General features: G+C 37.3%; 1 long non-coding RNA gene across 3 annotated transcripts in view; it reads left to right on the top strand.

The window, feature by feature from the left end:
* The window catches only part of LOC311434597, a 276505-nt gene that overhangs the window by 58553 nt on the left and 190142 nt on the right, over nucleotides 1-27810 (top strand). For all 3 annotated transcript variants that reach the window (XR_014691585.1, XR_014691586.1, XR_014691587.1), the window contains exon 2: nucleotides 14420-14582. This is a non-coding gene — a long non-coding RNA (uncharacterized lncRNA). The remainder of the gene's footprint in view (nucleotides 1-14419; nucleotides 14583-27810) is intronic.

Genomic DNA, 27810 nt, shown 5'->3' with positions numbered 1-27810 from the left:
GCTTATGCTGTTGTAAGAAAAGATTTCAAACCTGAGTTTGCTCAGCTGTTGTAGCAAAATCAGTCAAGTTGAATAAAGCATTATTACTGTTATTTAGTCTTATAAAAAGTAAATCAGTGGCATACTTGTGAAGTTTATTTTATGTTTTAATCTCCTGTATGTACAACTTTGTATGGATTCGGTGTGTTTGGAGCTCAAGATATAGCACGCTTTTATTAAGTCTTCATGATGTCTAAAGTGTGTGGAAATCTATCTTGTTTAACTACAAGTCTCTTCCGGTCTTATTTGGCATTTTCACACTGTGTAGAAGCCATTGTAGTGCCCTTCACTTCCTTCAGAATTGGTTGCAGTTGCCATCATGTTCCATAAGGCATGCTCTTGAACAAAATCCTTTCTTTGATTATGATTAATATATTTAATATATATTTGATATTTGACAAAAGCACAACACTTTTTTTCAGGTAGATACTTGCAGCAATCAACTTTCATTAAATTGTTACAATTATCATTTATTCTGTTATAAAATGATAGAGAAAAAGAAGCTGGGAAAACATCTATTTCTGTTCAAGCCAATTACAAGTAATGGTGAAAGGGTAAACTTTCAATAGCATAGATTTAGATCTACTCTATACAGTTTGAAACTATCATTGGTTTGAATACCTTTTTCTACCTTAATAGCTTGCAGTAAATTCTGATCTAGTGTATTTCCCAAGAAGGATGCTATGTCTGAGTAATAACTTCTCATTTTCTCCTGGACATGCCCATGATTTATAAACAACCTATAAAATGAACTACATTTATTAATGTATAAGTAATCACAGAAAAAATGCTATGTTGCATCAAACTCAAAATACAACATCTGTGATAACACCAAGCTTGTGATTTTCTTTTTCTTCCCAGAAGGAACAAATCATTACTTCAAATATAACTCTTCTGCCAGCTGTTAATGCTAGCAATGTCAGTTTTTTTTTTTTTTTTTTTTTTTTCTAAGATAAAACACTGACCCGAGCCTCTTCCAGAGCTGTGCTTCCTTTTCTAAATCTGTAGAACTTTTTCTTTTTTTTTAACAAGACCATCTTTGGTAGTCACTGCAGGTGACTTTCTCTCTCTAGTAATAGACATTTTTTCTCTGTACCTTTTCCAATAAGAAATTGGAACTACGATTACTAATTTGAGGCAAAGGATAACTTCTTTGGGATAACCATCCAACTACCACGTATGTAAGTACACTTTGTGTGTGTACATATGTAAGTGCATAATTTGCAGATTGGACACCCGTGGGTCAAATGACACAATAGTCACAGGATAGCAAACAGTGTGCTATGTAGGTGTTTAGTGGCTTTTGATTCACTGCACTCTGGGTCTTAAGCTATTTGTTGATGGGTAGTATTTTCATGACTTGATGTCCATGAGGGCAGATGAAGTAGGTTTTTCTAGAGACATTTTGGGTCTGAAGTCAGAGCTAATCAAGCATTTCCTGATAAAATAATATTTCTGGCAGAAAAATGTTGTATTATTTGACATTAAAACACTGGAAAAAAATATTCTATTCATTTTTCAAATAACATTTTTTTACTTTAACAAATTGAAACTTTCTGACTTTCATTTGACTGCTTGATGTATTAAAATAACATGTGAATTGAAATGAAATGCTTCTCAACTCTTCTCCTTACTAAGTTGAAAACATTTTTTTGATCAAAAATCATATTTTTGTTTTTGAGAATACTGCTTTAGTGTTCTGCTGAAATCCTGTTTGAACAGGATTTAGAATCTCTGTATTTTAAGTAGAATTAACTGCAAAGGAGATATGAAATTCCTGAGCAGCTCTAATTAAAGCATTAAACTAACTCAGTCTAAACAGGCTAACCTAAAATCCTCCCTGCATTTTGTGGGTGTACTTTCTCAGACTTCCATCTCTGAAACCTCTATTCCATGTGCATGCCTGTGTGTACCCATTCCTTTCCCTAGAAAAGGGGGGAATGTGCTCATCAACAAAGGGAAAGAGCTTGTCTGTAAGGGTGTTACTGTACCATGTGTCAGGGAAGTCACAACACACTGGTAACTCCATAGTAACTGTCAGCACAGGCACCCTTGTTAGTTAATATAGTTTTGAATATAGCGTTCCACAGCCTCTATGTGCTACAAATTCAAAGCTTACGCTGTCCTTCAGTATCTTTCTCAGGCAGACAAACACTCAAAGTTGATTACCATAGGAGAGAAGTCACCAGAAAGTAAGAGGCTGTTACTCCAGAGTCCCCAAGCTGTCTAAAAACCATAGTTTATATATAAGACATTAAAAAAAAAAAAAAAAAAAAAAAAAAAAAAAACAAACAAACAAAAAAAACTTAGTAAATATAAACCAGTTAATCTAAATCAATGAAATTGTGTTATGGACTCCGGGAGTGCAGATTTGTAGGATATCACCACTTTGCTAATTGTATTTAGGTCCAGCAATCTTTTATGAGATTACTTAATGGCTAAAAGGCCTTTTCTTGTGTCTAATCAAAGATTGGTGTGAGTATTTGCTGATACGCAAGTAAACATGCAATTGTCCCAGCATTTGGGGACAAATCCTTCTGAAGGCTCTGTAAATGTATGTTAAACTGCGGAATATTGCTCTTGTTAGAAGAAATACTTGGTTTTAATATTTATTAACCTTTGCAATGTTTGCAGTAACCATAGCTAGCACTGCAGTTAAGTCAGCTAGGAGCTTTCTGTCCTTTAAGGAAATGCATATGGGCATCTGTCAGTAGAAACCATCACTGAAAAGATAATGTTTGGGCTGTCCCATTGCTACAACCACTGAACATCATGTAATTCTTAACTTTTTTTTAGGGGGTGGGGGTGAGGGGAGAATATCTGTAATTCTTAGGATGCAATACTTAGCTCTTAATCATTGGATGTGGGTGTCGAGTTTGTACAACATTAATTTTTCTGTGAATGGATACACTTGAAAATAATGAACTGGCATATGGCTTTCAACGAGGTTTGGAATTCTGTAGCCTTGAGAAATGGAGGTTTTCTTCTTCACCATTATGTTATCAAATTTTTTTCATATAGCACCAGGAATGCTTCTCTTTTTAAGTATAATTGTTTCCCTTTGTGGATGCCTGGGGAAACAGAACTTCTTCAGTTTTACTTTCTGATTTTCTCATTTTAAGGAAATGCTAAGGGACACACTTGTGATAATCAGTAAGAGTATTTGTTGGCTTTGCTTATCATACATCTCTCTCTGACTTGGATCTCAAACAACCACTTAAGAGGCCTCCTATGTAAGTATATGAACATAAAATAAATAAGATGAACGTTTCAAGCAAATAGCTTACCTTTATTTTTGATTCAACCATCCATTATAAACGTGCATTATGCTGCACCTCCTGTTGAGATGAGCGCTGCAGGAGTCGTGAGCAGAGCAGACCTGACTGCCGTCCTGATTAGATCGCCAACTGAGAAGCAGTGATTTAAACAAAATTGGCTGGGCAATGGCTGCTGATGTGCTATTGTTTTTTTAAAGCCATGGAAGCACAGTGAAGTGATCAGAGTGTGAGTGTGGAAACCAAGCACTTTGGGTTCTGTTCCTGCTGTAGATGCACCCTTGTGAACCTGCGACAAGTAACTTAAATGATCCCTATCTCCATTTCCTTATCTGAAAAATGGAGAGAAAAATGCTTATTTCTCACAACTGTTCTGAGAGGCTTGTTCAAACACCACACTGAAGATCCTGATGATGAAAAGGGCAGAGACTTAAAGCAGGTTGTTGGGAAAGTAGCTGCTGGTGGGTAGTTCTTTCTGTGCTCCAAAAAGCTGGGGAAGGTGCTATTGACAGGTAACCAAGTGCCAGAATCTCCAGTTAATCTTTCTTTATAATTGGGTTGTTCGTATCCCATAAATGGAAACTGTAAAAAAGGTTTTGTTACCAAAACAGTGATTGCATGATACTTCCAAAGGAAGAGATTTACTGCTCAGGAAAGGCTGATCAATGAAATGGGCGTTTCTGTTAGCTCACTGCTAATTGTAGCAGTGCTGATGGGAAGAACCTTATTTTCTGTGAAAGGCTGTGTGGGCAACCACCTCCTCCCTGTGGCTTCCTGCCAGCTATAAACCATTAAGGGCCACTCCTAAGCTGGCTGTGATCTTTGGGACCCCTGATCCCTTGTCTTGGATATGGGAAAAGGTGCTTTAGACATAACATTCTCATTCAAGAAATGCATATCTTCCCAACAGAAGTTTTGGAGCCACGAATTTGCTGGAAACAAATCTCAGTGTTTGGAAGTTCCCACAGCTGTGCCACCCCCTCAGCATTTCCAGCAAGAAACGTGCTCCTCTCTTCACCAAGCATCTGTTTTCCCATTCTGAGAAGCTTTTTCTGTGGTTGACAGCTGAGAACAGCAAACAGGTGTACGCAGAGGAGAGTGAGGGACACAGAGCGTACCTGGGGTTAAGCTGCTGAAAGGGCCTTGAAAAGGGACAAGTGGGGTACTGAAAGGAATGGTCTCAGGATAGAAGGATGGCAAGGAAAAGAGGGGGTTTCAGAACTAGGGGAGAAAGGAAAAAAATGGAAATTTGGTATAAATGTGATGAAAATTAGGAATATAAAACAAAAACAGGGAGGAACAGAGATTTCTAGGGGCAAATAGAACAGTAAGTTTAGCTTACAGATGTTATAAAGTGGAGGATTTGTATCTCTTTGTCAATTCATTATTAGAATTGCTTATAATGGAGTCTACCAAAATGACAAAATACTGCCTGAATGTTATCCCTGCAGGACACCGCTATTATTTGCATGCTTCTTCTACTGTGCATAACCAATTAAAGGCTGATTTCTGCCATTGTTTGCATATGCAGAAAGGAGTGCCAATGATGTGTGCTTAAATTAACTTGTTGGAATTGGTAAGCAGATGAGCAAACTTCCCATGCTGTAGTCATGTAGCTCTGCCTCAGTACAGCTTATATTCCTGCCATTAAAACGGGAGCAGAATCTGAGGGAAGCCCTGATTTGGTGGCTAGGGAGAGGTGAGTAATGGCTATGACTCAAGCCTCTGATGGAAAGGAATATTATTAGTGCCAGTGGGAAAAGAAATTCCTCTCTGTGAAACAACTGGCTGTTGTGGCATCTGTTAAGAAAAATAAAATAAAATAATAATAATCCTTTCTCCTGGCACATTTTGAAATAAAATCTGAAACACTTAGGAGCTCTGCTTTGTGCACATATCTCCTTAACCGTCCTGAGTTCATGCCAGAGTTCGCTGGAAACTTCTGGGAAGGAGGCAGAGAACCTGATAGGGTTTGTACACTAAAATCTGTAGATCCTGTGTGTGGCAGTCATTTGGAGGAAGCTGACGTAGGAAAGGATGCGACCTCCATGCAGTCACCTGCCTCTAGACTGACCAGGGTGTCTTCTCAGAATAGATTTGGGATGAATTTCTGTCTGAATTATGCAGCAGCTTTCTGGAGGCACAGCACAAGATACTGTCCTTTGCAGAGATCTGTAAGATTGCTTCTTTTCTCCCGCAATTTTGCAGATTTCTGAAATTTTGTAAAGAAAAAATAGATTTCCATCAGTAACTTGTTTCATACCAGGCCGTATAAGTGAAAGAAAAAAAAAAAAAAACTGATCTTATATAAAGCATTTTCCTTCTGTCTGTTAAATGTCCACTTTGTTTTCCTTTTTTTTTTGAAGTCTATGGTAGTGATAACTTCATTTAATTCTTTTGGTTACTTCAGCTTTGTAGCTAGCCAAAGCACTATTTGGAGAAAACCACAACCTTTACATGTATTCATTTTAGAAAAATAACTATCTTTCTGCCATCTTCCAAATGATTGGATGTGCATGCCCCTCTTTGCTATTACTTATGCACAAACAAATATTTTTGAGATTACTTCTGTTTGGAAAAAAATTGAACTTTACCTCAAGGGAAAATATGGGGGGTGGGGGGGGAGGAGGAAGGCATGGAAATGCATACAATTACCTGTTACAGCTAATAAGAAAACACCCTGCAGTCTTCAAGTATAAACATATGCATTACGTAACTATGAAACTGGAAATGACACAACCTGTTTTCATTTAGAGAAATTAAACTGATAAAATACTTGCAGATATATGAATCTATTTTAGAGATTATTGGAGACTAATCATTCTCCCAAAGATGCAGTGGCTGGATGGTAATCTTTAATGAAATAGTTGTAAAACTTCTGGCAGTAAACTTTATTAAATATTTTTATTTAGGGTTTTGGTTTGTATTTTTTAATCAGATTATTATTTAAAAGCATTCCTCTAACAGTATCCAGGGTCTGATAATAGCGTTCTGAATATTGTGTGTTCTTCAAAATACAGAATCCTCTTCTGAATTTTATGTATGTTAACTTGTACAAACACGCTTTTTACATGAAAACTATGTTGGTATGCAAGGGTGGGATTGATGCAATGTATTTTTTTCAGAGATGTACAGTATTCTAAAGCGTGATATAACAAGAAATACCTTTTCAGAAAGGGGTATTCACTCTCAGCATTTTGAAAGCACAATTTGGGCAAGATTTGACTGAAGGGCTAAGATCTGTCTGTATATGCCATATTTGATCTCATGGATTTGTGATCACTATCTCAACTTCTCAGTTATATCAGACAGAGCTGCATAGTAATAAATACCTTAATTCAGACTCTAAGCCTGAAAAATTAAGTTTTTACCAGCAGCTTCTAACAGTTGAATTCCAACTTGGTTCAGAACTTCATTTATATCTATAGTCACTTTAATACAAATCATGGTATTTTAGCAATTTTTTTTTTTGTTAAATTACTACCCACTGGTTAGTTCTTATTCCTTTTTTTGTTAGTTTGGGAGTGACAGGAAAATATACGTGAAGTGGAAAATATACCTAAAGTGGAAAAAACTTCCTAGGAATTTCAGGTGTGTATCTTCTGGTGTTAGGGAACAATGATATTTTCACCTCTGAAAATACTGAAACAGCCCTTGCCTTGAAGCTGAACATTAGGTGCCACTACTTTCATTCCTTTTATAAGGATTTCCTTTAATATTACTAACAAAACTTGGATGCAACTGCTTTGCCCTCAAGGTTTATCCTACACTTAATAGGCCCTAGACTTAGTACTTATCCTTCACATACACTGCCTCTGTATCAGTATGCTTCTAGCTCAGAAGTTTAAAAATTTAAGGGGGCCTTAAGAGGAATGATGTCAACTGGATTTCATCCTAAGTAATGTATTTTACAATTCAAGGTTAACCTGGTTGCTAATGTTAAATAGGGTCTCAGGTGCCACACAGCACATCATTTTTGTTGCAAGACAAAAACAAACCTAAAAAAAATGCCCCCAAAATATCACTCCCGTAGCAGTTGTTTTAAGTTGTCTGGAATCCAGTGATGTTGCAGCATCTTCTGTGCCTTAATAACATACTGCGTTTCAGATCCTGGCAGATAGTGTTTTGGGGCTGTGTTGATGTTAACATAGCCAGCATAAGGGGAGAGGGATGGAGAGAGCTTTTTGCAAGCCTGCTAGGCACTGTAATCCTATTACTGGAAAAAAAAAAAAAAAAAAAAAAAAGAGGAAGAAAGGCATTTTTCCAAACAGCAGGTGCACAAAATAAACCAGACAGGAGCAGGAATAGTTTTTATGGTCATACATCATTTTAATCAGTGCTTCACCTCTCTAAATCCCCAAGCATAAGTCTTGCCAAGTATGTATGTATACAAACACACATGTGCACACAAAATATACAAATGATCTTTAAAAACACTGCAGAATTTTGCTGTTGTGAAACCCATAGTATAACAAACATATTCTGAGTCCATCCTCCTTACAAAGCAGGGTATTTCATAATAGCAAAAATCCTGTAAAAGCAAACAAATCCTGTCATTTTGTGAACAATCTCTGGGCAGCGTAGGTTATTTTAATGGGTGCATCATTTTAAACTTAGCCTTCACCATCTGTTCTACCCTCTTCACAAATGGAAAAAGAACATAATTCACAACTGTATCATAAAATGTAAGATGGAAGTGATTTAAATGGGCTTATATTCCTTATTCAATAAAGTTTGCATCTGTTATGTTTTTTCTCATAAATTGTGGGAGGACTGGAGGATTGTTTTACCCGGAATGCTTTTTGTAGTCATCTTAAGGCAAATAAAAATTGAGTCATATCTGTGGGATAAGTTCAAGTCTGTTGGCAAAATACAGTTTTATAAATAAAGAGAAAAAAGAACAAAAACCAAAAACCTGCCATAGAATTGGCCAGAGAATTCAAGCTTTAAGAGTGTAACAGGTAAAACAAGGGACACAGCCATGTCCTGTAAGAACGGTTCTGTGTGCTGGCATTTCAGCAGTCCTTAGTGTCTGTGTCTGGTAGAGACTCTCTATGATCATGACTGTGATGGCGGGAATAGGAATTCTTTCTTAACATCAGCTTTGCTTTCCCCATGCTCTGAGGTTTTGTTTTATGGTCAGCTAGCCTCCAAAGGAGTGAAGTTTGCAATATGTGCCACTCTGACATCTCCATACCAAGCACAAAAAATCATCTCATTGCCTCTTCTTCCCCAGGGCCATGGTCCTGCTGCCGGAGATGGAGCGGGGCAGACTCAGAAGTTTGTTTGCCTTATTGTGATAAGGATTTGTGTTGCAGCTTCAGTACTCTGGATTACCTAGAACTTGTTGAAGGTGCTGTCTTCATCCTTTTACTGAAGATTATGTTACAAAGCTTTAAGAGATTGTGAGTAGCCACATGAATTAGGCATTCTTCATTCAGGGAAAACTCTAAGGATTGTGTCTGGAGTGGCATCAGCATGCTCAGTAATGAAGTTTGACAGTTCATGTCTAAGCTTTCAGGGTAAAGGTGTGTTGGGAATGTAAATATGAAAAGATAAAGAAAATCACTTTAGGAGGAAAAAGAAATAAAAACACTAGTTGGGGAAACAGATTCTGTAAAGAATAACACATGCACTTTGTGAGAGATCAGTGAGCCCAGAAGTATTCAAATGAGCAGTTTCTTGCTTGTGAAAGCAGTACAGAACTGAGTCCTGTTGTTTTGACAAAGCTTCAAAAATATGGAAAGAATATGTTGAAGTCCATCACAGTTGGATTGTTTAGTCTGAAGAGAAAAAAGAGGCATGAAAAAAGGAAACCTCTTGTATAGCTCCAACTACTTACCTATGTTTTAATATATACTTGTATTTTGGCTAGAAGCATGAATACCAAATATATGCATTTAAAAAGTGTTTTACCCGCTTCCAAACAACCACACCAATATCTTTTGTTTATATGTTTTCCTATTAAGAAATCATACTGTTACATTTAGCTTGCAGAATAGAAATCCTATACTCTCACGTACTATGCTTCAGTCAGTGTCTTGGATATATTGAGCAACACCCCCTCCTCCCCCCCCGCCACCACCTTTTAAAAATGCATATTTGCATTAGATGAGTTCTTAAGAGTTGCTTTGTTCTACCAGATACCTTTCTTTCAATTAATTTCTTCGGTGTATCTGCTGATATTTCTGCTGAATATTTGCTGAGTAGGCTGGCTGTTCGGTACACAGGAGTCCTGGAGCTGTGTGTGAAGCATTGTGTATGAAGGGAAACTTGCTAGGCTGCCTCCCTGGTTGAGGGATGGGGGGCGTTGTTCTCTTGTAAGAGTGGGTGGATAGAAATGAGCTTGCTTCTAGCAGCCTAAATTTGGCCCATAGCTTGGTTCAAGTTTGATCCTTACCTAATTGTGCCTTAACAGAGTGACCACACATGGGCACTTTCTGTAAACTTTACCATTAAAGTTGTGATTAAGACTGACACCTTCAAACGTACACTTAGTAAAATCATGGAATTATTTTGTCGAACCTTGATATGGCCATGTGTGAGATGAAGACAGTGCATGCATCCTACTTCATGAAAGTGATATATTTGCATTGGAATTGCTTTAAAGTATATCTTCAATTAAATTATTCTTAGAAATTTTTAATTCCCTCCCCTACACACACACCTAGAAGCCCACAAATTAGACCTAGAAGTCCACAAATTAGCCATCCAAAACTGTCCATCATCAGTAGAGTCTCCTGTGACCTGCATTAATAGAAGCCTGTCACAAATCTGACTCCACAGTCAAAGTGGTGGAAATAGTGCAGGTGGATTTATGGAATACTGACAGAAACCTTTTTATATAGGAACATCCCAAGAGACCAGTCTTTCATACACTCTGAGGTGCATAAATCACTGACAAATCTGCCTGGCAAGCTTGTCTTGGAATTTGATTTATCAACCAAGTTAATTTAACAGTTTATAGACTTGTTCATTTAAACTTGTTGGACGAGTTCTCTGCATGTATTTAAAACACCACTAAATATGTGCATGTGCTGCTAAATGACAACTGCTTCCACACTACTGCCATTCCCCCATACTTTACATTGTAGGCTAGAAATGGCAGTGGTGTGCTACGGTGTCTCCTATGAGCATTAATAGCCCATTTTGATTGAGTATAATTTGTAAGAAACATCTCAAAGACTGTGAGACTCAAAAACATTTATTTGCAAGCAAGCAGAGGTTATTCTGTAATGGCTAAATCATTGAAGTTTCATTCTTCCTCTGAAATTTCTCTCTCTGCTTTCCAGTTTCATGGAACAGACATATCAGTACTACCGTTTGCACACTGACACCTGTTGCAGACTGGTCCTCTCCATCAGCTAGCCTTTTTCCATCTTAATAATTCAGTCCAGTTGAATGAAAAGTGCCTCTTTGCAGCAAGCCAGGCAGACAGAAAAAAACTGTTCCCTCTGTTATGAAGAGGCATCGTATCTTTCTAAAGACGACATTAGTAGCCCTGTTTGCCAACCAGAGTGCTTCCATATATACAAGACTGTGTTAACCAAGAGAGGGAAAAGTGCTCTTCTTTTGGAAGCCTGAAGCTTCAGCAGCTGGATGCCACTGAGCAAGGGAGAAGGTGAGGAGAACTCTGAGCTCCAGAAATGATCCCTCTGAGCAGAGGCTGGACCCCAGCAGGGTCAGTCACCTGTGCCTTCCTGTAGGATGTGTGATTGCAGGCATTACAACAGACTGAATGCAAGTATCCAATGTACTAACAGTGCTATTATGTATGCAGATATTATAATTAGGAGGACAGGTGGAGGATGCACATGTTTACACTTACAGGCTTAAATTATGAAATTTCCATACAATGTATGGAAATATGAATTCTTGCTCTCAACATATCATAGCCTTCGAGAAGAATCTGACTGATGTAGTGATACTGTCTTTACTCATAAATGCTGTTTCAAAATATTGGAATATGTGCCATTTATATGTGTAGATATTAATCACAGTTTGCCTTTTAAATGATGTTTGATACATTAATATTCTTCTTAGATAAAATTACAGATACACCTGTGTTACTGGAGAACTGTTAACCTGATAAACTGAGACCTTACATACACAAAAGTATCTTGATAATGTGAAGTTAGTAAAATTCATTATGAAGACAAAACCTGAGACAAAAAAGAAAGTATAAAAAAAATATTGCAGCATGTGTTAGGCAGTGGGAGGAAGAGATTTTCATGATCACTTAAGTTTCAAATTATGACCCTTCTGTTGCTATTTTCAGTGATGCAACTTAAATTTACCTTTCTGATCTCATTACGAAGTCCACTTAGTGGACTTTGATTCGATCTGCTGTTTATTTTGTATTTACTCTCAAGTGTAAGAGTTGCTGGTGTAGGTCTCGGATAAAACCTTGTAGCGGTCTATGGCTTCATAAGAATAGAGTGACATTCTCTAAGAATGAGGGTAAATTAACACCAGATTAGCATCTAATAAATGCTCTTGAAATTAATCCCACACAGTAATTAATAGATGGCAAAACATATCTTTTTCTTTAATGAATGAGCAAAATGTCTCATCTGATAATGCACTCAGGATAACAAGGAAGAAAGTAATGTTAACAGAAGGCTTCTTTCTTTGCTGTGAATTTGGGAAATCCTCTCCTTGCTTTGCCACCCACTCTCAAAAAGTGCTGTGACTGTGGCTGGCAGAAAGAAAAGCAAACATTGCCGAGCCAGATATTCGCAGCTGTATATGTGTCTCAGCTGTGCCGACCCATCTGCAGTAGTTGCCATCTGCCAATTGCTTTAGTTGGGGAGCATCTGGAAGGTGAGCCATTTTAAAGAGAATCTGCTGCACAGCAGGGAAACAATTTCCTCCTTTTTCTTTTTAATCTTGCTTCCTTCTTCTATTTTCTGTCCCATGACTTGTGTATGCAGTGGGAACATTGCCAGCTAGTAAGTACCCTGCATTGCTTATAATTCATAGTTTTAGTCAGTATCTCCACACCAATAATGTACTGAGAAACACGTTGCTCCCTCCAGTACCCCATGGAGGAAGGAGATGAATCAGACCACCTAGCATGAGAATGGTACAATGCCATGCTCCCATCCTCCACCATTTTGATCTATGAGCAAGTTCCTTCTAATACTGCCATATTATATGAGTTATACAGGAAAGGATAGGTCTACTTGCTTCAATCTTCTTACGTTTCTGAAGTATTATTAGATAATCATCTTTGTAAGTTTGGCTTCCAAGGATTTAGTTTTGATGATTTGCCTCTTTGATTACAAAATATAGACAAACGTCTTGTGCTCTAAGCATATCTTATGGTTATACATAAAATAATGTGAAAAGACTTTGTGAATAAACGGGAAAGAATACACAAAAGCCCACTGCTTCCAATGTTTGTGGAGGAAAAAATGTGCTTTGTACATCAAAGAAAGTGCAAAAGTAGAACTGGAAATTGGATCTCTTTGCAAAGAATAATATTCAAGTCACCTTTGCTTATGTTGGTGGTGTTTCTATTCATGATTTAGGAAAAAAGGTTAAAGTCGTATTTTTCTCTGTTTATATTTTTGATTTGATGAATCAAGAAGAAATTAGGACTCCTGCTTTGCAGGGGATTTTACATTGTGCAAGATTGTTCAGCATTCTGCTTAGTATAAGAAAGCTGGTAGCCTTCCATGGCCACTGAGATACTTTTTTCCCCGAAGTACATACCTTTAAGAATTACCCACCATGACCACCAAAAAAATCACCAACCAATGAATAACAACAACAAAAAAGGTAGGGAGAAAAAAAAAAACTCCAAAACCTGCAAGCATAAGGCATGACAAACACTAATCTTGTCTTGGAATCAAAGTTAGGATTTAATAGTAAGAAATGATGATCAGATTTGTGTGAGCAACAGGAAACAAATACACTAAAATAGCTGTTTACTTCTTTGCATCCAGATCTTACCCATGTTATGTTTGAGGCAATGCCAGAGTGTCACTTTCACAAGGCATCTACATCAGCAGCTATAAACAGAAGAAAGGATTTTGTCAGGATAAAAGAAAAATATTGGGAACTTCTATCAACTTTATTTTCTGGCTCTGCAGGCTTCCCTCAGTTGGACTCCACACAACTATTTTCTTAAAAAATAAAAAATAATAATAAAAAAAAAAACTATAAAATTCTTTCTGCTTGTGCATTAGCTTTTTATTTACTGTTGCTTCTGAGCAGGAGGTTGTCATTCCTAAGTTTCTTTTTTTCAGTCCCCAAGTCATGTGCTTTAAAAGCAAACTTCCCTTTCTTTCTTTTGTGTTGGTAATGTGGACGTTTTATTTCTGGCAACTGATGTTGTAGGATTCTGGTCCTTGGCTGTGCTTTTTGGATTCTCCCCAGTTGTTCCTGCTTAGGGTCTGGTAGCTTGAGCTCATTAATCTAATGTTCTAGGAAGGTTCCTGCTGCTAATCCTGGCTGTTGGGCCCCGTGTTCATTATGCTTACTCCTGACTCCTGTGTACGACATGGTATGCTAAATCACCTGTCACGACAAGATTTACATGAAGTGCAGCCATGATGGCTTCAGTAGGATCACACGCACTCGAAGGGGTGGTCAGTAGGGGTCAACCTAACCTATGCATATGCTAAGACTTGCCTTGTATGCACAGAATAAGCTTTCCAAACTTTATTTTCCTATACTAGCTATTGCTGAGTAAAAGCAGTGAGTCAGTATCTATGTCTGTGTCAGCACCTGGTGGACTGCCAGCATGGGGCTTGGCCCATGGGCAGGTGGCAAAGAGCAGGTCACGTTGCAGAGAGCCGCCTTCTCTACTGAAGATCAAGGTATTACTGTTATCTTTGTGATTTGAATGCAAAGCGCATTCTATAGCTAACAGTTTAAAAAGGGCAAGAAGTCCAAGTATTTTCTCATTCTTAAAAAGATAAAATAGCAGTCGTCCTTCTGCTACGTGCAAGTGCTCCGGGATGCAATTAAGAACATCGTTTTTACTATATAAAACCCCAAGGGTACCTAAATCCTGTCTACCTGAGCTCATGAGCTTACCTTGTCATTTTCATTTCAAAATGCAATTGAGCTCTAAACTAGTCTCATTTTATTTGTAGCCCACACCATTTATGGGAGTCTTTTGTGGCCATCCTCAGTCCTGGCTTTGTGACAAGGAGAAGAGGAGCCCTGACCTGATCTGCGGACAGTCAGACTGCTTATCCAGATGCTCCTTTTTATGAAGTACCCAGACCTCCAACAGCTATGGAAATCTAGGAAGCAGTGAGTTTTCTGTACAGAAGTCCTTTTATTTTTCATCACAAGTTTATCATGTTGATTTTATAAGCTGTTATTTCCTAACAAAAGCTAACAAGTATTTTTAGTTGGTGGAATAGTCTCTTGAGATGCATATAATTGTGTTTAGTTTAATGTTGGTAGGTGTTTGTATAACTTCATTTGTGTGGGGGTCCACTTCTCAGTAAAGAAGGAAAGCTATTGACTGGTGATCCTGCTAAGGGTTGAAGGTTTGAAGAATTCCCTGCATCATCTTCATTACAGAGATCATTAGCTGGTATAACTGATAACATTGATTAAGGAGCAAGCTTTGAACTAAGAAGGAAGAAAGCAGCATATCTGGGTGTGATAAGACCTCTGGTCATTCTCACTCATGATTTACTAGCTATATCAGTCAGTCCATATTTTTTGTGTACAATGATAGCCAAAACTGATCACACTCTCCAGATGAGCCTTTACCTAGGCCAAGATGAACAGCAGGCTCACTTAACAAGTCTTGCTGCAAGAAAGAAATTTTTCCATGTATTTTTTTAAGTCGCCCTGTTATTATAGGTTTAAGTTGCAGTAAAGCTTGAGCTTGGATGCTGTGGGGGGAAAAAAAGAAAAATACAATGAAAAAGAGACTGGATCTCTGCAACAGGTTACTGCAGCAGGTTTGCTCATGAACTTCAGGCTCTGCCATGGGTTGCTTTTAAGAGATATTTACATGAAAACAGATCAGGAAGGGCAAAGATGGAGCTGAAACTGCTTTTCCATATGGTAAAGGACTGGATAATCTCTCTAGCTCATCTCTCTAGCTCCTGTCTAGTCCTGTGACCTGTTTAAAAAAAGAAATTAGTGAATTAAATCATCCTGAGTATTTTACCTCTGCTCCAGCCTTGTGCCATTTTGCCCCTTTCCATAAAGGTGTGCTGTGTCTTAAGGTTTGAGCCATATAAAGAATACATTTTTCACACTACTATTAAAGAGCATTTTGCAGGAAGAGAGTTTAATTGTATAAACAGCCCCATTTGTTTTTAGGAGAAAAAAAAAAAAAAAAAAAGACAACCTACCCCTCAGTGAAATTCTAATGGTCCTGTCTTAAAAAAACCGTGAATAATGCATGGTGAGTTTTGTCCGGTTTTACCTAGACTAGCTGCAAAATGCTGGAGGCAAGTATGTACTGCAAGCTGAAATCATTAATAGAAGTGAATTTGCTGGGATAAAAATAATGATAATAATAAAACAATATACCAGTATAGGGAATCACTCACATTCTGTGCAGTGTATTGGAAAATAAGGTGTTCTTAACTGCAGTTCATGCTGAGTTGCATCTTTTTGTATGTCATTCTTGACATGAATCCTTGGGATGATTATAGAGGATAATATGATGTGCACGTTGACATGAATAGGTATAACACTTCATCTCAGTGACACCTCATGCCTGAAAAAGTCAGAAAGATTACTGTACTAGAAGCAGCTGAAAGTAGTCTTTAAAACAGCAAATATAATTCTTTAGTTTACAGAATTCCCTGAGTCTTCTAAGAAAGAGTGAAATATTGATGTTTTTGAGGAGAAGTGAGATGTGGATATTTAAACATCTTCATCTCTGTCTGAGTTACTGTGCAAGATAGATCCTTGCTGAAACTAGAAATTAAATTGTACTAAAAAATTAAGTACATGCTGAACTGATTGTTGATTATGATATAAAGACTCAGTGGCTTTAATTGGAAAGCAATCTATAAATTATTGCAAGATTTGCATTCATTTTGACCTATGTTTATATAGGCCAGGAAGAAATAGAACAGGGTTGTAAATTAGTACACAGGCCTATACTGTAGCATCAAGCGGGTTTAGTAATTTGCTATTGTGTTTTTATGCACAATACATTTCATAGCTCTGTTAATATATCAGAGACTGAATGAGAATATATTTTAAAATGAAAAAAAAAAATCCTTAGCAGGTGGTATTCAGCTGAAAAGGCAAATCCAGATAGCTTTAAGAAGGTAAGTTATCCTATTGCTCCAGATAGGACAAGATTTTGATCTCTAATTTGTGTAAATTTCTGGGAAATCTGCGGGAAATGGTAATCTCACCAAGTAAAGAGCAAGCTGAGAAAGCACATCTTATTAAAACAAGCCTGAAAGGTTATTTTTTAGTTCCCTGCTCATTTACACAGAGCAGACCTGACGTACACATCTTACAAGGTCCTGAGGAGGCCATTTCTGCCTCCCCAGCTACCTTTTCAGCATTGTGATTAGAATATCACATATTCTATGATAAACTAGGAGTGTTTTTTTCTTTCCTGCTGATTTGTCACTTTGATATGCGTGTTGAGAACAGAACTGATTCAAAATAGAAATATATTTTTTTTTACCCAGACCTCTTATATTTGCTTTAGTGTCTGCAAAACCAGAGACAGAAATTTAAGTGTCCTGTTCTCCACAGACGTGCCTTGTCTGACTAACCACTCCAGCCTATTCACATGCTCAATGTGTGTTCCATGTGGCCCTGAGCTGGTAGACCACCATCTGTGAGATCTATAATGAAGATGATCAGGGAGAAAACAAAACAAAACACCTCTTCCCTATTTTTTTCTTTCTGTTAGTTAAGGAACAAAGTGTTGCTAGAAGGAGAGAGGTTGTTCCAGTTAAGGCAGTTTTTAAGACAAGATCATTAATAATTCATGGTTCTTTTTTGTTTGGGCAAAAAAAGGGGGGGAAATAAGGCATGCTCCTGACTTACCAGGCTAATCAATGAGGCAAAAAGTGAAAATCTCACTTTGTAGGACAAATTTTAAATCTGTGTAAACACATATCCTTATAGCTTGGATGTTTTCCATGCTCTGTTCAGTTGGAAATTTAGAAGCTTCCAGATTTAAAAAAAAAAAAAAAAAAAAAAAGGCAAAAATAAATCAAAAAAATAAAACAACAACAACAACAACAAAAAAAAACTTGTACTTCAACATGTCTTTATGCCCTCTTCTGTGAGCCTACACAATCACTGTTCAGGGGTGGTGTGCGAAGAGGAAGGACTAGATAATTTGTACAGAAGAGATCCACATGGAAGAACAGTGGGAGGGCATGTAGATTGTAACGAAGAGTAAGGGAGGTAAATCCTCTGAGAAGTTTTCACTGGTAGTACTAGTGTTACTTTTTCCTGAGTGTATATGAGCCAAATGTATAAGTACTACATGTGTATATATAGTGTCATACAGTCTGAGCTTGGGGAATTTTATGTAAGAGGAGGTATGCAACTAATTGATTTTTGAAGAAGAAAATGGAATAAAACAGGTGGAGGGGGGACCCCCCTCTGGTAAAATCTGGAGTAGGAATTCAGCTGTTGTTTTAACTTGGATCAATATTTTATCCTCATTGTTTTCATTTGGATTTCTGCTATAGGAAGTGTTACAGAAACCATGCCCAAAATGAAGCACAGAGTTTGGCATATTGAAAAGCAGTCATTGAAACATTGTTCTTAATCATTAGATTCTTTTATTCCTTTACAGTTCTCTGATACTTAAAGTCAAACACTGGGCTGTAGTTCTCTTTCAAATTGTGGCTATGTAACTTAAAAATATTTTTGTAAGGTAAAGTTTCTGCAATAAAACTTTTTAAAATTTCCAGCGTATGACTCATTAAAGGTGAGCTAATAACAGTAATGTGAAAAAATATTGACAATACTTGTAATTTTATGCAAGCATTATTCTAGGTAGGGGGTTGTCAACACTTTTTTTTAAAGTTGACAAAAAAATACTAGGCTCTGAGTGTCTTTTAATTCACATCTTATAATTTTTAAACTTTATCACCTAGGTTTTTAGGCTAAAGAGAGGCATTTTTCATTGAAATACATATTGTTATTGCTGTATTTTTTTACTTGGAGGCTGTGTTAAAATGAACTAATTACCTACAGTGCTCTGTCTCTTAATACTTGCCATTGTTTGAAATTACAGACATTTCTGTATTTGTGCTTATGCACTAGGATAGCATTAGGAGAGACATCAAAATGGAGAAGAATTTAAGTTGATGTGGATATTGTTTGGACCTCTGCATGATGACTCCGTTAAAGCTACTGTGTATAATTCTACAAAAAGTTATGACAAAGTTGTCATTAGGTCCAGTAGGGCTAGTGTGGTTTTGTTCTAAATTTTCCAATATGTGGCCATGTATACTAACCTCTATTCAAATATTTTGTTTTTAAAAACTCTTCTTGTTGTTAGCATCATGCTAAATGTTGTGCAATTGCTTTATAGTACAGCCTGAGAATACAACTTTTATTACTCTTCAATAATTTTAGTCAGATTCTGATCTTATATATTTCTACTGAAAATATATCATAAAAAGCTAAAGAGATCCAATAACAAGTACATGTTAAAGAAATAGACGTTATATGAAATTCTGTGCTAAGAGAACAGTTAGTTGGAGAAGAAACCAGAACTGTAAGTCACTGAAGCCTGTTCCAGAATGTAACAGGAATGAGGACAAATGAAGAAAATATAGTTAAATGTAAATCATCCTGTTGATATACTGCAATGTAATTATTATTTTGAAAAACAAGATGGCTTCATGCATGAATTTTGTGAATGAACTCTACTGAGTCCATTTTCCACAGCAAAAAAATGGAGTGGTAAAATCTTCATGTCAACGCACTGGAACTAACTCAAAAATAGCAACCTGGATAGAGAGAGAATGGGAATGATTTGTTTTGTACTCTGGGGACTAACTTATAACTATGGAATTACAAACAGTAGTATGACTGGTTCCTGGAAAACATGCAGGTTTAAAATAGGTCAACATCTGACTGGGAGACCTCATCCACACAAAGTTATAAAACATAACACTGGTGAATAAGTAAGCTATACACTCTTAGAAGAGGCTAATATCTATGTCCAATTGTATTTATTAAAGATAATTTAGCAATTTCTGCAGAAATATGGATGTCAGGATAATTTTTGTTTGCTTTCTACTTGGAGTAGCGCTGTTCTGTCTATATAGATCAGCTCCACCTTTGTTTGTGTTGGAACCTTATTCCAATCAGTTCTTAAACTGTTTTGCCATGTGGATGTGCACTGTAAATACCATTGCCATATTTAATCACAGATGTGCTTTTTGCAGTGCATGAGTCACTCTTTCATTCTGAAGTAAACAGAGCACTTGGAGATGCCATGTATTAATGCAAAGTATTAGGTTGAAATTATATTTAAAGGCTTCAATACAGTACAGCTCAATGGTCTCTTTTTGCCTCAGAGGCAAGAATAGAAAAATGTAGTACATAATAAGAATTTTAACTATAGTTCTGCTTTGTACTATCTAATGCCTCATGGCATGATGTTGAGAAGGGCATACCTCTGGGAATCATATAGTAAGACTGACTAGAAGATAAGATCTAGGTGCTGATAAATATATGTTCTTCCAATCAAAAGTAATATCTTCTTTAATCCTCTGTATACAGTCATTTCTTTTTTTTTTTTTTTTCTCCAAGATTCTTTTTTAATTATTTCTCTCTTCTACTATATGTTTCAGATAGTTGCTTAAATATTATACAAAATATTCCCAAGAAAGTTACAAGTTACAAAGCTGTTAAAAAATTATTACTAATTACCTCACTAGAAGAAAAACAGATATTTTTACTTATATTTATCGATGACGTGACTGCTGGCTTCAAGGGGTTAACATGAATTACATTCGTTTTAAATACTTTGAAGGAAGTGCTTTCCAAAGAACAACATTGCTAATAATATTCGATTATATGTATGTTATGTAGGGGATTGGATAGCTAAACAGTTTCTGTTTTTGTTCTAAATTTGTATCAAGATACTGGAAAAACATTGTTTTTTGGTATTATCTCTAACCCCTATGCCTTCAGACAAGAATTTGGTCTACGATCTGTCTGTAGTGCAGATGGGAGATGTCTTCTTAAACTTGAAACCTACAATGTAAAAAACCTTAAGAGTAAAATGGAGGCACTACTTGAAAACCTAAAATGTTTAAGTATTTTTGCTGCTAACCTTATTTTTATTGCACTAATGGGAAAATTGTGCATTTATTAACTTGCAGAAGGGAAGATGTGTTTGGATTTGAAAGTACTTGTTGATGCTATACATACCATTGATTCTATTTCAGTTAATGCAGCACAAGCAGTGCACTGAAAACACAGTATTCAGCTTTGCAATTCAGCTTTGCAACAGTTAAAAAGAGAGGGGAAAAGAAAAAAAAAAAAAAAAAAAAACACTTGAAAGCAGAAACATTTTGGAACATGTTGGGACAGAAGAAGTTTGTAGGTTTAGATATAAATGATGGTGGCCATTTTAAACTAACCTTGTAAGTTCAGTAAAACTTCAATTCTTTCCTGAGGAAAGTGGAAATTGAGAAATGAAAGTATGAAGTATTCCTAACTTTTCCTTTGGAGTTTCACTTCACAGCTTCAGTGGTTTCTTTTGAGTTATCACTTGAACTTAAGAAAAGAAAACTTTGTAGTAATTTTTCTGGAGTTATGAATTTTAGGCCTCTGGTACTCATCTTTTTCTGTAAGGACACCTACATTCTGTAGTGTAGTCTCATGGTAATTCAGCAGCCCCTGGTAACAAAGAAATATGTAGAGATTTTTATGCATCAGTACTGCAAGGGAAGAGAGTGGAGCATGGGAGCATAGTGAGAAGTCTTACAGGATTTCAAAGTGAAGTAAAGCATATATATATTTTTTTTAATTATTATTATTATATTTTCTGTATGAGAAGATACCATTCCCATAACACTTTGAAATCTACTCTGTTTGTAAGTTGTGGTGTCGTTCCCCCCCACATGCACCTATTCAAGTAAGATAAAGTGACACCTTTTTCATCGTGTTTGCAAGAACACAGCAAGCTCTTTTGCCATGCAAAATGCCCCTCAGAGCATCCAAGAGCTGATGCCTGCTCATAGGCAATGCCTCCACCTTAGAGTGCTACCAATACACCTGAGTTGGTTTACATCCATGAAGTTTGCACCCCCTTAGCCAAGATGAAATTTTAAAATGCAAAGTGGAGAAAGGATGAACAAGAAAGCTGTTCCAGGCTGAAAGGGGGATCAATGACTATCCCTCCTACACACCAGTGACCTGTTCTTATCAGAAGTGCAGCCCAAATGAGTTACATCCTGAATTATTCAGATGCGCAATGATATTAACTCCCAGTTGGAGGAGTCAGATTCTGGCTCACACATTAAGCCTATTATGGGTGAGGATTATTATGACTAGTGTCAATGGATGTGGACAATACTATCTCAGCGAAACAACTGTGAGGAAAATCCACAAAAGATCTGGCAGAGCTGGCTCTCCAAGAAATACAAAATAAAACACTAGTTTTCTTTGCATCTGATTTGTTTATGGTTACATACCAAAAAGTACATGTTGAATTTCAGTTTACAAATGAATGACAGTCTGTTTCCTTTCTTTGAAAGGACAGGTGAATCTAATAATTGTTTACAAATAGCCTAAGCTTAATTTATCAGAGTTTTAAAGGATGTGACTCTTGTATAGGCTAAGGTCTCTTTAGATAAATCAAGATATGTGACTGTTTAGAAGTCATAAAGATCAATTGATGAAATGAATTTTGGTCACAGTTAAAGTGGTTTGAAGCACTCCTGTGGAGAAACATCACTGGCACAGCTGAGATAGTTCTGATTTTAATAGTGAGATTAGTTCTTTATTGTTTTTCTTGTGTAAGAAGGTCAAATAACTAGATATGGTTCTTGTGCATGTGTGTTTAAACCTATAAAAGGCCACTCCTGTTGAGTGCTGTTTGTCTCTGCAAGTGGGAATCCTCCTCCTTTTTTAAAACAAAACAACAACAACAAAACAATGTGGTGGTAACCAGTGTTTTCCATGTTAGTGGTAGAGGCAAATGTCTTCAGTAAGCAAGTGTACACATGGAACCTGGAACTTTTATAAATTAATTGCTAAGATTAGTAAATAAATCAGATATTTATTAAAAGAGATATTTAGGAAAACAACCATATAAGGATATATTTCGGGTAAAAAATAAAATGGATCATCCTAGAGGCTTTGCATTTAACTGTTCAGGAGCATGCCCTGACTGGAAATAATACTTGACCTGCTACTGGACAGCCATAGAGACAGAAGTACAGAGCAAGGAAGCTTAGCTATGCTGCCTTTATATATGTCAAGAGGATGAAGGCAGAACAAATATTTTAAACCTTAGCATTTAAGCATGAAGATGATGGAAGTGATTATGAAATAGTAATGGAAAAGTTTGAATATTTTATCCCCAAACGGAGTGCAATTTATGAGAGCACATTTCTACTAGAGGAGCTAAAAGCTTGGGGAACAAAGGAAGGCTGATTTGGCAGGAATTATTGCAAATCTGAGAATGATAAACAGGAGCAAGTCAAGGGCAACTGAATCATTAGTTTCTTATGTGCAAAAGCTTCCTAGCACGTAAAAATGTAGGTAGCTAATATACCTAGCTAAGGATAATTTTCTAGTTAATCAATGGAAAATAAATCACAGAATCAGAGAATGGCTTGGATTGAAAGGGACCTTAAAGACCTTCCAGTTCCAACCCCCCTGCCATGGACAGGGACAGTTGCCACTAGGTCAGGCTGCTCAAAGCCCTATCTAACCTGGCCTAGAACACTTTCAAGGATGGGGCATCCACAGCTTCTCTGGGCAAAATCATTAAGTAGATACAATACCGGCATAGAAGACAAGGAATTACGAATAAATACATATTTGTAAAAATAAATACATTTTTTTTAAATTCTTGTCTTTGACAGAGGAGCACAGCATAATCCACGTCAAGGTCAAAGTGTAGTAAGGAAAAGGTACATGAGGAGATCCAAATTCAACATATGCTTTACAGTGGCATACTTTGAAGTCATTAACCATAAGAGAGTGAATTATATTAGGAAAAAATGATAGTGTTGTTCAAGAGACCCGTGTGGATCAATCATTACTGTCTACTTTACTTCAGCTAGTCATTGGAGCTGAATCAGATTTTACAAGTGAGTGAGTGTAATGAGGCCTAAATTTACAGGAAATGAGAGCAGGTTCTTCTGTGCATATCGTTGTGTGTTTTTTTTTTGTTTGTTTGTTTTGTTTTGTTTTGTTTTGTTTGTTTGTTTTTAACCAAAGAAGTTCTCTGAACGTGTGCTACTTCGGCCTTGGTCCAAACCTAGAAGTTTGTTTGCTTTCATTCCACTGTCTGTGTACTCTGCTGGGATGGCTTCCTCCTTTTCAGACTAGAGTGTTTAAACACAGTCATCCTTAATTTACAGCATGGCCTTGTTATCAAGAGAGGTGCTGTAGTCCTGGAGGATTTGCCTCCAAGCTGGAAAAATGGGCCAAATGTTGATCGAAATACGATGAAACTGAACTGGCAAAGGTACAACTCCGACGTGTATTTGCCTTAATTTGGAGGAACATTAAGATGAAAGAGTAAGGATAGCCTCGTAGACAGGGAACAAGGACCCAGAATAAACCTCTGTTAAATGTAGGGCAGTGTTGGACTCCACAGCCAGGAGCAGGGAGTTGGCTGTGTGTGGGGCAGAGCAGGCACACAGGAGACACCTCTGCAACGCTGGCAGCTGCAGCCTGGTTGGCATTGTGAATGCATCCAAAGTGAGCAGAAATGAGCTGACAACAGGCAGCTTGAGGGGTAAATACATGGCAAAAGAGGGTTTTAATCTGCTTGACATAGACAACAACAACAAAAAGTTGTTTGAGGAATAGGAGGATGTTATGTTTGCTGGGTTGAGGATGGGTACAGGATGCAGCATGCCATATGGGAGATACAGTTCCATAAACCGCTGTGTTTTTTTTTTTTTGTTGTTTGTTTGTTTGTTTTGTTTTGTTTTTTTCCTGCTGCATTGTTATTGATCTTCACCTTTCCTCAGGGTCACCCAAAAGTAAACTAGGTGAATGGTAGCAGTGCTGACACTGTCTTCTAAGCTGATCTGTATAAACAAACTCTGGCAAACTCGATGAAGGAATTTGCATCACTAAACCAGCCCAGAGACAGCGCATAGCAGAAGAGACTTTTCTTGACAAAACTATCTTAGTTTTTCTTAACTGCTTTTCCAACATTAGCAAATTTTCTGATGGATTTTCTGTCAGAAATGACTGTCTTTCACCTTTACTCCTCCTGTTTTCTTAGCTATCTCAGTTTATTAAATTTTACTTAACTCTGCCCTCTGAGCTGGCACTACCCACTTGGAATGGTTTATTGCTAGCCTTGCCATAATAAATAGACAAGAGGAAGAATCAAGACTGTGCCATTGTATTGCATTATCATCCAGAGATTTGAATTCTAGCATTTTTATGCATGCTTTGCAGCTGCTGTTATTTGTGTTTGGTGTCAGCCTACTGAATGGTGGGAAGATTAGTTGAGCAAGTTGGCAGGGGTATAAACAGCTTTGGTGAGACCGATAACAGAGATGCTCCTCTGCTTGTCTGTTCTTTCGTCTTCACTTGTGTTAAACTTCAACCCCCTCCACAAATTCTGCCCATTTTCCCCCTTTTGATCTGGCCCTCTTTTCTCTCCATTTGGCACTATCTTTTCCACAGGAAGCAGATTATTGTGGCACATAAAAACAGAGAGGCAATAGCAGTTTCAGCAGATGTTGCCCAGCATGCTTGAAGTGCAAAAGCATTCCCTGTAACAGGAAAATAGCAAAGTTGATACCTAGTGCTTTGTCAGTACCAGGGGTCAGGCATGCCCTGGGACTGCATGACTACACCTGCGAATTTATAACTTGGCACCTCTCTTAAATGGGACTTGGCGTTAGTTGGAAAAAGTTGGTCTTGGTGGTTTCAGGGAAAGAGTGCTTCTGTCATTCCTTGCTTAGCATTCAATTAAGATTAAATGGAAGTTTTCTGGAACTGTATCATAAGATTTAGAAACAGGGATTTGTAACAGAAATCACATTTTTCATCAAGTGTTGCTTTGTGTATCAGATGAAACGTAGAGTAGTTCTCACATGCGTGGTTGGGAGCACCCAAACAAAACAGTTGGGAGATTAATGAGTCTTGTGCTGCAAGGCATTCTTCCAAGAGAAGAAGGTACTTTGCTATTTTATCTCCTAGCCACAGGTGTATATTTGGTGTTAATAGTGCTCTTGAGATCATCAAGAGGAAAATGCCAGAGGCACTGCAGGATTTGGAATGGCTAGTCATTTATTATCCTCGTGTACAGTCACTGTGAGAGAAACATGCTAAATTGTCTAGCATACAGTGAGGGTGGGGAACAGGATCTAAAGCTTGCTGCGAACTGCCTGCTGTGACAGAAACAACTCGATTTCTTTACAAAGGAATGGGCACCCGTCCAACTTCAGAAGTATAGTTAATAAAGACTTGGTGAAAAGATTGCTACTCTTGGAATGATTTGGTGCCTATCATCTTAAACTTCTTAAAAATACTATAGCTTTTGAACAAAGTCCCAGAAAGTGAAAAGGCCCGTCCCTGGAACCAGTACAAGAACAAGCTTTCAACAGAGGGAAACAACTCTTCTCTGAAAGCATCAGGGATTACCTTGTAACTTTCTGAAATGATAGCTGCTTGTAGGTGTTGGTGCCAGAAGGTGAGGATTATAGGACGAACTACTGAAACATCGAGGGAGGCAACTGAGGCCATCTGTAGCATGCCTTGGTCTTAGGATCAGTTTCCTCTGATAGGGGAGTGCCTTTTTGCAGTACTGGCATATAGGGTGAAAATCGGATACATGAGTTACCACTGAAATCTTGTATTTACTGCAAACCCTGGATTAACAGTAAAGGCTTTAAGACATGCAGGCATTAAGGCAATTGAGGAATTGTTCAATATTGCATTATGGCTCAGCAATGAGGCATGTGCTTGCCAGACGACTTTTTGTTCAGAGAGCATCTGAACACCCTAGGAGTGTGAATTGACACAAATTTCAGTGACACAGATCAAATCCTGATCTTACCTCTGTGTTTATGTAGGGAAGGAGATTAATGCAGGCAGTATTGCTAGTGGTTGAGGAAGTAGGATCTTGTAAAAGAGCTCGGTGTGACCTGATGCTAGTAACAAGGCAGATCCAGTAATGACAGACACATAGTTTTGGCATATACACACAGGAGGAGGAAGACTGTGAGTTTGAATTATTCTTTAATAACTGTTGCATTTTTGATGCATTAAATAGATATAACAGAATAAATTTGAGCTTTTCTTCCCAAGGAAGTGTCTTTAGCAGTAGGTGGTGTGACGAACCTTTACTCTCTCTTCTCTTAGTGAGCTTTGATTTATTCAATTTAAAGAGGAATAGCACTTTCCCCATGTTCTAGGGGCCTTGTTCAGTGTTTACTTATTCAGCACCATAAATCCTGGCTGTTTCTAGTCGTGCCAGTGAGGAGTTATCTCAGTAAGAAATCTTCCTGGTAAAAACTTCCCTGTGTTAAGTGTGGCTAGTGAATTAGGATTAGAGCATTACAGTATTTTAGGTTTAGGCAAGTAAATGGCTGTGTGTTGCTACCTATATCCTGTCAGAGAATCGAATCTGGTAAAGCCTGGGGACTCAAAATGTATAAAATATAAGGGGAGAAATATCTGGCTACAGCTGACAACAGTTTCAGATACTTAAAACACAGCTTTGCCCCATTTCAGCAGTTTGAAGACCTAACATCATTAAAAAAAAAAAAAAAAAAAAGTGTACAGGAAAGAACTCAGGACAAGTGTATCAGGTGATTTGCTGCTCGTCTACATTTTGTCACAACAGAGTAAAATCTTTGTATGGCTGATAACTTTTATATCTTCCACTCTACTGTCTGCACAGGTCTGCATTCAATGAGAGGATCCAGTTTTAGTCATTTTAAATTTTTCATCCATGCATCTAAAATAACTGTTAGTTGACAAATAGTACAGATTTCAGAAATTGAAATAAATTCATAGAATTCATAGAATAAGGCTGGAAAAGACCTTCAAGATCATCTGGTCCAACCATCATCCCACTACCAATATCACCTGCTAATAGATCTGAGCAGCATCTCGGGGTCACAAAAGATGTTTTTGTGTACGTTTTCATAGATGTACTTTACATGAGCAAATCTGCAATTAAGAGCAAGCTTGGGTAGGACAGGATAACAGATTATGTTGGCACAGCCGCTCTGATATTACTAGTCTGTCATCTCTTTCTTTCTAGTGCATTTTCCATTTATTTCAAAATGTATTTTATAAAAAAATCCTAAATATATATATCAGACAAATCAAATGGCTACAGATATGTAAA

The sequence above is a fragment of the Aythya ferina genome, assembly GCF_964211825.1.
Source record: "Aythya ferina genome assembly, chromosome: 1".
NCBI classification, from domain to species: domain Eukaryota; kingdom Metazoa; phylum Chordata; class Aves; order Anseriformes; family Anatidae; genus Aythya; species Aythya ferina.
The sequence above is the reverse complement of the archived record's forward strand: the minus strand, read 5'-3'. Positions and strand labels throughout refer to the sequence as shown.